The sequence below is a fragment of the Chaetodon trifascialis genome, chromosome 5, assembly GCF_039877785.1.
Source record: "Chaetodon trifascialis isolate fChaTrf1 chromosome 5, fChaTrf1.hap1, whole genome shotgun sequence".
NCBI lineage: Eukaryota > Metazoa > Chordata > Actinopteri > Chaetodontiformes > Chaetodontidae > Chaetodon > Chaetodon trifascialis.
Window position 1 is genome coordinate 21,181,018 of NC_092060.1, and position 11,462 is coordinate 21,192,479.

Consider the following 11,462-nt stretch of genomic DNA (forward strand, 5'->3'; position numbering starts at 1 on the left):
TCAAATTGGTGATATAAAAGTCAAAAAACGACTTTTACTTCAATTAATGGATTATTAGAATATTTTCCAATCAACAAATTAATTAGCCAAGTAATTGTTTCACTTTTAAGTTGATCTCAGATTGAAGAACTTGAAAACCAGAAGTATGTTTAATGCTGGCTATGTTTAATTTGCTCTCTCGCTCAAAAACCCAGTGTGAGAGGAAGCGCATACTTAATTCTGCATCCGCTTCTGAAGTGAAAGCAAAAAAAACCCCTCCTGACTGCAAACAACGCCTGGAGCCAGGTAAGAGGCAGGAGCAACAGTCTATAATGTACCTCAGCTGTGTTAACACCAGCAGCTCTGCAGTGGCAACGGATCACTGGAGTGGTCATGAAAACAAAGCCAGCACAAACATGTGACCGGGGGTACAGAGATGCAAAACTGGGATGGGGGTGACATATAGAAAAAGGAACTATAGCCGCATGAGTTGCCAAGAGCATCCTCTCTTTATATCTTTTTAAAAACTTCAAAAGGAAAAGGGTGTCTTGTGTATTTGCACCTTTCTCTGAACTCAAGTCCCTTGTCAATGAGCCAAGACTTCCTTGAGGATTATTCTGTACACTGTGAAGCTTAGCCACATTAGCTTTAGCTCACAGGCCAGGAACAAAGTGAGTGCACCGGCCCGTAGGCTAATATAATCAGGGTCATAACTTTCCCATCATTAGAACGTTACACATTGATGATGGATGGACTTAGGATATGAACTGTTTACTTCCTTAAACCCTCCCTCAAGTGTCCTCTTTATGGGCCAAGAGGACACTTTCTTTCCTATTACACAAAGAAATGTTGGCACCTGCCTCCCTGCCATTATTTCTCAGTCATGGTTACACAAGCATGAAGGTGTTTTGTCTATGCAGAGGTATGGGGACACAACCTAAGTGAAATCTTTACAGTCATATATGGGGTGGCAAACAAGGAATCCTCTGGGAGTTTATGTGACATTGTAAAGCTGTGCATTGTGTTGTGCTGTCATGTTGTAAAGAGCCAAAGCCTTCTATTGAGCAGTGACTCTGGAGGAATGCTTTCTATTGTTTGGTTGCTTGTAACATTACAACATCCTCAATGCTTCCTTCAAGTTATATTTTTAACAAGATGAGACGTAAACAGCTTCAAACAAAAATCTGAAGTGTCCAGTTGTCCTTGAGGTTTTCTTCGATAGCCCTATCTCTAACCACAATACATGCACATGTATACGCAGCGTGCTCAGAGTCAGGAAGTGAGTGAACAGATCATATGGGTGTCACCCAAAACGACATGTTTATCAACTGTGGGCATGGCACAGATTATCTAATAACACATCCTGGGCTTTACAGAGATTGCTGATGAGATCCATTCAAGGTCACGCCAGTACAGCTCCTACCCCCCAAGCTCCTCTCCCCTACCCGAAAGCACTTAAAGAAACAATTTGCTGCTGATCTGGGGAACAGTGGAGTGTTATTATCGTGTTAGAGTCAGTTAAGAGGCCATGTCTCTAAGGGCTGATCCGATCCTGTCAGGAAGGCGTCACTTTGCTCCGTGGGCTGCCATGCGACCACAAAGGCGTTAACGGCCAAAACCTCTTTGCCACATGGACACTCAAGGAGACAAACACACACACACACGCAAAGACAGACAACAACATGAGTCACTTTAGTGCCCTCAAGGTATTTCCCTGATCTATCAAGAGGCTCCACAAGAGTCAAGTCTGCTGAGAGGTGCTGAATGTTTTTGTCGGAGCCTGCTGACAAAATTTAGAAAGCTATCATTCAGTAACCAATATTTATATAAATAACACAGTTCCCAAATCAATGTTTCTAAATTATTTAGAGGCCGAAATTAGATGCACAAGTGCAGACATGGCAGGCAGTGAACTATATCCATACAGCAGGCTGCTGTACAAGCTATGTGTAAGTTAAAATGTAGCTTAGGTTAAACAAAGTAGGGGAGTTACAATATAACCTGGTAATAATGCACCATACAAGTTATTTTTTAAAAATTACACCTCCCCCAAAGAGTCAGTCCTTATTAACTGTTGTACTGGGGGTAAAGGATGAGAGAGGCTAAGAAGACAGAGGAAGACATTTAATCTTTAAACTAGGAGCACAGTGCCAAAAAAACTACAATGGAAGTGATCAATACATGAATGTTGAATTACTGATGATGGACAAACATGCATTGTTAGCTAGCACACATATTCTCCATTTTAATAAAACCATTCATCTATTGTACTGTGGGTCTCCTATTTTCCATCACTAGTTAGCGGTGGCTTTCACTGCCATTTTATTCAAGTGATGCACTAGGTGACACTTCACAGTCTGTGATTTGATTGCAACCTCCTTAACTAAATGATGACTCAGAATAGTTGATGCAAATGAACAAAATGGTGAGTTCAGTGTGAAATTAAGTAGATACAAGATAGCGCTTAGTGTTAACTTAACACTCCAACTTATGTTCAGCTGATGCCAACAGGTCTCAGGTCTTTCCCGCTTAACAATTTTCAAGTTAATCAAGGTGAAGATGCATTTGACTAATGTTAAGAGGCTTCAGACTGGAAAAATGTGTGATGTTTTAAAAGCAGAAAATGAGAAAGGTTCATTATTGCCTTCACTCTCATTTGTCTGGAATGTAGTAAACAACTCAAAAAAACAATGATTCAGAAAACAGTGATTGTTACTGGATTTCTGTTCCGCTTAAAATAGCAAAGAGGAAAACATAACTGATTGCAGTGGGAGCTGGTACTGAGCCATTCAAAGGGAAGACAATGATGTCGTGACACACACTGACCTATAATTGCCAACAGCAGAGTGCTGAGGGGCAGTGATTGGCTGGCTCTTAGGGCCCTGTGGCCTTAGAGGATGAGAGCCATCATGCAATTGCACAGGATCAGCAAATCACTGTCAGATGCCCACTGGCTAATCCACTCCAAACCAAAGCTATTTTCCCATCAGAATCAGAGGGTTTATGGAAAATAATAAAAGCAAAATGGCTGAAATAAAAGAGAAAGAATACTTAGAATACAAAAAGTGCAAAAGCCAAAGGAACTTTTGGGAGATTTTTTTTTTTTTTTTTTAATCTTTCCGATAATGACAGTCTTGAGTCTTGCGTTGAAAAGTAACACATTGCATAACAAGTAATATGACTTAAGAAATGTTGGCTCATGAGTTTGATTCATTCAACGACACAGAAAAAGGCTGTGTTCGTACATGCCTAATAAATACATTAGAGCGGACACAGAGACATCAGTCAGTGAGGAAGCATTTGGGCGATGTCCACGCATTTCTAATCTGCCAGCATAGATTAGGTGAACTCCATTTAAACCATAATAGCAGATTTCCTTAAATCACTGCCAAAACTCCACAGTTTAACAAGCTTTTGAAGATGTTCTAGAAAACTGGCCCTATTAGCCCGTCAGGCAGTTTCTGATGTCTTAATGCAGGTCAGCTCCCAGACCTGCAGCTGTATAGAGAAAGACAGACCAGGAGAAAGCGGGGTGGGGGTGGGGGGTTTGTGGAATAAACCCAGAATCAGCAGCTCTCCCTCTGCCTCCTTTCTTATCTGCTCACACAGCCAGTTGAGCAGCACACAGACACAGCACTCTCAGACACAGCCAAGCTTTCCTGGCATCTCTCCCCCCACTACGGAGAGACGAGTTTGTCCTCCCATCTATACCTCTGTGTGATGCCCAACACACATCAAGCAGCAGCAGCAGTCACGAGCACATTTAATTGGCCAGCTGTCTGAGTGGTCAGAGCTACTAATTACTTCAGAAGCAGCAGACAGCAGTTTTTCGACAGTTGCTCAAGCCATATAGGAGCACACATTAGAGCGGTGCACGAGAATGCAAGCATGAGCCATATGCAAATATCAGAGAATTGTCCTTGCCCTTACATTCCCACTGGAGCAAATCTGCACTTTCCCCATCTCTCCTTCAGGACGTTAATTGATTAAAAATTCAACATATGGTAATACAAAGCTTGTGAGTTAGGCTCTGCTTGCAGGCAATAGATGCAGTCGAGTCCCCACAGTAAATCAGACTGATGTCTTATCAACTAATTATCTCCACTGAATTGTTTATCAAACACAAACCCTGAAGACTTTTCTCTCCTTTCCGGGCAAATCTCTGTGTGAATTATTTGTGCATGCGTGCACTCATGCACTTTATGTACATATGTGTTGGTAGGTGACATCTCTGGCTAGCATTGCGTGTAAGGCCAGTAAACACAGACATCAGCAATATACAAAGCACACTAACCGTGGGTGCCACAGGGAGACACAGTGGAGATGAGTCAGGAGGGCCGGAGGGTGGAGAAGATGATCAAGAGCCAGAAGGTTAATGCTGAAAAGAGCACAGATTGCTTTTAGATGAGATGCAATTACAATTTTTGATGGTGGCTGAATGCACTTCCTGTAAGTTGTGCCTGCTAAATGAAGGTACACTGTATAACATCAATATACACGAATACCACTTGTAAGAATTTAACCTATCAAACTTTCAATAAGTATGTTTTTTTTCTGTGCAGCAGTAATAGTTCAAGGAGTTTTGAGTATCCTAAGCAGCCTTTAGGTTTTTCCAAAATTATCATGGTTATCCTTTAGAAAAGCAAATGCTAAACATTTAGCTCTTTGACTCCTGCTGCGACTGTCGGTCCTAACTTTTCAATGACAAAAGACACCTTTTATAACCTAATAAAGTAACGTTTCCTCATTTTTAAGTACTGTCTGGTTACCCCCACCCAATCTAAAATAACAACCCCAATATTAGCGAGGCTAATATTGAAGTGAGCTAACATCGTTCAACCTTGTTATTTCGGGCTTTCTACTTACATTGCTGGCAAATAAACAAACAATATGTCCTTCAGTTTTAATTCACAGCAGCCAAACAAATTTCCCTTTTGTTCGGAAGGTTTACTTAAAAAAAAAGGGGGGGGGGGGGGGGGGGGCACATCCTCACTAGCAAAAGGCACCTAGCTAAGTAGTGTTTCTAAGCCATTAGTAGCTAGCTAGTGGTTAATGTTTCGAAGCCATTAGTAGCTAGCTAGTGGTTAATTTTTCTAATATACTAATGTTTTGCTGTAACAGCTACTCTAAGTGACAGACATTGATAATACAGAGACAACACTGGATTACTGAAACACTTACTCAGTAGTTAAGTGCCCTGGTACGTTATTCCTTTTTGCCCACTCACTCTTCTGTGAACAATGCTAACGTTAGCTTCAACAGTTAGCAGGTTAACAAGATCCATTTGTCTCGGTCGTCCGAATTTACAGATGTCTGTCTTCTGAACACGCAGACTTACTAAAACTCTGGAATTGATGGCAGTAATTCAAGCAGGACCTATCCTGTATAGTTTATGACCTCTTTTACACAGCAGAGAAAGGTATTGGTGGTGAGCTCTAGAGACACAGTAGGCTAAGGGAATTTTGTGCTAACAGAACGTTAGCTTATCACAACTTCCCCTTATAAAACCTACATTCAGGGTGTAATCAGTAAAGAGGACATTTTTGTGTGAAAATGCTGCAGAACACAATATAAAAAATCACATTCAATGATTTATTTATTTACAGGTAAGTTTGTTGTTTTGTTTTCTTTTGTTTTGTTTCACTTTTTTTTTGTTTTCTTTTGTTTTGTTTTAACCAGCATTATGTAACTGGGTGATAATTCTTGCATATTCCAAAACCAAAACAGAAAATGGACATCCATCAATAATGATTTTCAGAATCAAAAGAAAAGTCACAGTCACACTGTACAATTTTATCTGCCAACATGAGCCAGTGTGGCCAGGCGTCAAAAAACAAATAATTGTACTCCAGAATAATTATTTTTTGAGGCAAGCAACACATACATACACTCAGTGATTTGCAACATTTATTATCATAGATACAGGACAGGTAATAGTTATAGATAACATTGTTATACCATAAACCATATGAAATAAATGAGTTTAACATAGCAAACTAAACTTTTACATTGTCAAAGTGTTTAGAAGAGGTTGTGTGAGTGGCTGTATCATAAGATCTCAACAGAGCTGTGGTTGGACAGATCCAGGATCACATTATTGTAGTGCAGTTTGACATAGTTAAATGATTAATAATCAGAGTGGCCCCAAACCAGCTCCAGGTCACTTCACTATAGGAAGGAAAAACTGAAATTATGGCATGTTAAATTAATCATGCACTTAAGACTAAATTATTGCACAAATATAATTATTATACACCTGGCAACACTGACAACAGCTGACTCAGAGCACACATGGATACACTCATGGTCCCCAAACCAACTGCAGTGTGGATAAGAACACGACTCCTGCATATAAATCCCCTAACCTACTAAACAACATTGAATACTCAAACTGACCAGCCCATAGGCTGACTAAACTTGCTATTGTTTACAGTTAATAATGACTTGGGTTTAGGTAGTTTAGGCAGATTTACTGTCGACTTCATGATTGGCTGTACAGAGCACTGACATCCAGCCACGCCGTGTTCCTGCTTTTCCTGGAGAATATCTGTCTGCAACAGGTAAACATTACAGACCACACAGATCAACCCACCACCAACCAATCGCACCTCAGAAAAACACCAGGGGAAAGGCACAGCGGTATCCAGAGTACACTGTAGTGCACTGATAAGAACGACACTGGATTAGGGATGATTTAACATGAGTCAGATCTCAAAAGGTCGGACGTGTGGGCGTCAACACACATTAGCTGAACACAAACCACAAACATGTACACAAGGATATTACAGGACTCTCCTTACGCATGACATCCACCCCTGATATCATGCTATATGTCAGAATGAGGTAATTTCATGGAAATCATTCAATATTATTTGAGGAGTTACATTCAATGAGCTCAGGGGGTGTGATGACAAAGAATCTAAACCAGACTTGCCGAGCAGAGTTGGCCAACACGGGGCCGTCCCTTCAACAGCTACTCCACTCATGTAAACATGACCTCCGTTAGACTAACAACAGCCTGAAAAAATTTTGAAGTAATCTCATTCCAGGGGGACTTGCTATAAAGCCAGACCAGGCACTTTGAAAATCCCCAAGTATGTGTGGACCAAACACACGGCTTAGCAGAGATAGAAGGATGAGGGGAGAAATTCAGTGGCACATTCTTAACTTAAAGATAAATTATTGGTGCGTGTGGCTCGCCGGGCTGGAGGTGAACACCATGTGTTCCTGTCATCACGAGTTCAAAACCAGCTCACGACCTCTGCTAGACATCATCTGTTTCCGACCCAAATTTCCTGTCATGTTCCGCTGAGTACTATCTAGTGAAGCAGAGGCTTCCTGAGCGGATAATGCTGATGTTTGGGCTCTCTTCACGTTATTCCTTCTGGTGTCGGCATACTTTAAAAAGAACAGATCGGCCATCATTCATTTTTGTTCCGCATGAGAAACCACAGCGACATAACTCTGACGAAATACCTCGAGCACAGTAATTCATCACAGGAAAAAAAAACAAAACATCTTAATTTTAGCTTTGTCAAAGTCTGCGTTTAATTTCATTCAACTGTGAATGAGCTGACTGTCTCCATATCAGTGTGTGTATGATACATTGTGCTGCTCTTCTCCCACTGTCAGTCACTTGAAGTAATGGAAGTTGCCTCCAGGAAATAATCCCTCAAAAACATGTCAGTTTACAAACTTTATTGTCACATTTATGTCTTCTTATTCAGGGAATTTTTGTTCTATGGCAGAGCAGTTCATTTCAAGGAAGGCTGCCACAGTAAAGCCTGGTAAAGTATTTTGTTCTTGTGTTGCACAGACATCATGGGTGAGGAAAGCAGAGGACTCTGATGGCACCATGGTACACATCCCAAATTTTAGGAACAAAAGCGCTTTGGCTCAGATTAGGCTCAGGAAAGATTACGGTTTTGGTAAATGTTAACAAAATAAACTTTTTTGTGCTTCTAGTTGTAATTTTTTTTTTTTAATTAGACCAACACCTTTATCTTTCTTTAACCTTAAACAAGTGCTTTGAGTGCCAGAACATAACCATAAACACATTAATCATTATCATCTTTGGTTACTTCAAGCAGATATTGTATTTCTAGAGCAGATATTGTATTGGATACTGGGTAAATTAAAGAGAAAGTGGTCTGTGACTGATTTCTGTACATGAACTATGCTAATGTTACCCATGCTATTCGCTCCACGAGGCTGTACTTGTAGGCACCACAGTGTTTTGAGCTAAATGCTAACGGCTTGTTACATACTCACAGTGGCAATGCTAATGTGCCGATGTTAAGCAGGTCTTATCCTTAACACACTCACCTTCTTAGTTTAACATGTTAGCATGCTAACATGTGCTAATCAAGGTTAAGGTTAATAAAGGTTATTTCTAGGAGACATGGTTGTGCTCAAAGGTGGTCAGCAGGGCACGTCTGCTGGGACAGAGCTTTAAATGCAGACTGAGATTCAAAGGACACTCTTTCTTAGCTGCTGTTCATAGCTGTGTCACAGTATTTTTAGACACACTTGTTAAGCTGCAGTAACAACTCCTGTCCAAACCACAGCAGAGGACTGGTTGCATTCCTTATTTGCTGTGTCTGATTCAGTGAAAGTAAGTTCGTGGTCGCAGCTTACTTGAAACTCAGACTATAATGACCTCAGCCACTGGCAGCTCTCCACAGACCTTTCACTGGGTGCCAGCAGCACAAGTTAAAATGCAACAAAAGGGACACCCTGGCTCGTTGACGCAGCATCTCCTGAAAAACAGTGCAGCTCTGTGCTCAACCTGGATATCTGACATGTATTATCCCGTTAGATATGCTTCATTTACAGTCCAGACAACATATGAAAGCACAAGCCAACCACAACTGAGGTTTAGAGATAGAGATCTCTACTTCTGGCTGTGGTTTTAGTCAACTAGTGTTTGTTTTTTAGCCTATTAATGCTCACTTATAACTTATCTGAATGTTTTTTTTTATTCCAACGAACATTTGAAACTATGTTTGGGGTTAGAAAAATACATCATCTACTTAGCAGAAAAATATCTTCAACTTTTACCTCAACTATGCCCGGCAGAAACAAATGACTTTAATTGTGGAAGATCATTGCTCTTCACAGCACATTTCGTATAAACAGTTAGGTTCTTCAGTATTACTCTACATTGTGAAGCACTGCTCCTCAATTGCACTACTTACATAGTTAATGGTGTTTGTCCATAAATCATATTGTCATAAATTATTTTTAAACCCCTTTTAAAATGAGGCCACTGCATGAATCTTCATCACCCTGAGGTCATTTCATTTTCAGCATGAGCAAACTGTTCCTTATGCGATGAATGTTTACAGACTCTTGTCAGCATCAAGCCATTTTCTCTGCGGTGTAATGAAAGGCATGAGGTGGGAATGTAAAACATGTTAAGGACTGTGGATGGCTGTTGGATCTCTTGTATCAACAGATCCCTGAAATGTGTTTTGACACAAGTACAAGATGAGGGCAAGACAGATCCCTGAATGTTACATGAATCTGGAAATGAGAAATGTTTAATGCCAGGTCACTGCACGAAAACATAACACAAGGAATTTTATATGAAGTCACATATATCTGATTGCTTTTAGGGTACCAGTTTCTAATAAGTCACTCTTTTTAGAGGGTTTATAAATTGTAACTGATGGCTTTAATAAATATTTCCCACTTTCTAATAACCCATCAGGTCTGGAGTTAAGTGTTAGGAAGGCATAAATAAAAGATACTAAATAACAATTCTGCATTTACTGTGAATAAACTCAGTAATAGTGATTTATTTCCCACTCTCTAACAAGCTAACGGCAAACTTAGTGAGTTATGTGCATTTATACATGTTAGTCAAACTGTCCATTCGATGGGTGTCTACATGATGCATGAAGCTAAAAAGACTAAATGTGATGGTGGAGGAGGATAAACACCAGCAGCAAGCTGGCAACCGAAAAAACTGTTTTAAAGTTGATCTATAAAGCAATAGAAATAAGCATATGTCACCACTATAACAGCACATCATGTACAGTTTCTACCTCCTGCCATCACATTTCACACATGTCCACATCACACATATTGTGCAATAACTGTGCACAGGACATACAGCACTTTATATAAATATGAAACCTAATGTCCTCATTATCACATGTAGCTCTCTCTGTCCACTAACCAGAAATATAACCATACACACAGGCTGGGTCTCTTCTTATATATTACATTAAATTGCAGCCTCTTATATTCCCTCAAGACCTTCCCTTGAATGGGGAGGCAGATGTTTATGCAGTTACCATGGCAAGGGGTGTCCTTTAGTGAGGGAGCAGCAGAGGTGTCGCACGATCCACATCACCCTTTCAGAGAGTTATTAGACAGCCCCGCTTGTGTCAACCACTGAAATACCGTCCTCTCAACAGAATGGGCGCGTGCATTTTGGAACGAGGACACGTACTGCAAAATATAGACAGATTTATTTTTACATAAATAGCCATTTCACCCCCCCAAAAACGAGGGAGTTACTGATAGCTTCTGCACATGATGAAAAGAAAATATTCCCACACATGAGAACTACATCCCACTGAAACAAATACAGTTGAACTTCAGTATTTTAAGTTCTGTGTATTATTGCTTGCGTGTTAAGGTTTCCTTCTCTGCAAGGTATTGTGTATCCTAAAACATAATATCCACCAAAATATATTTTCTCAGGGAAATAAGCATAAACATAAACTTGGACTAAAAGAAGGAAACTGGCTTGGATTTCCTTAGTGTCTAAAGTTAGCAGTGCCTGGGATACATCCATAAAAATTCACAAGGACGTTGTGTGGCCATATTTAAGGAGGCTATGGGTCTAATTATCAATTAAGTAGGTTATTACTCTCTCTTAACTCAGTCAGGCAGCACATGTGCGCTGTTATGTATGCAGGACACTCTGATTAGTTCTAATAAAAGACGGTTCTTAGTTCTACCATTCACAAGCAATTTCCTATAAAAGTTGCAATGCATCCAGGTTTATTGTTCATTTCATGGTACCACAACATATTTTTTTAGATACTCACATGGGAATCATTAAAAACATATATAATGTACACTATAATGTTAATATCACGCTCAAGGCTATTGTCAAAAGTAGAAGAACCTTTGACATGTTGTACTTGGAGTTGGCCAATAAAATCAGGGGTTTCAACACGCTGAAGTCATAGATCTGGTGCTCTGTCTGGCCCCTTCTCCAAACATTAGTCTTCATCTTCAGGATGGCTGCTGGCTCTGGCCATGCCGCCAGGTCCTCATTGCTTGTTTGATGATTAAATACATTTTTAGCTATGTTGTAAACTTCCTGTGTGGTTGCACCGTCAGGTCTGTGTTCCACACCGCCGCTCCCCAAAGGCCTTGCATGAACACCATTATTATCCCTGCAAATTAGCCCAGTTAACCCACCCCTGCTCCAGCTCACTCTTTGTTAACCCCTCATTTTTCAC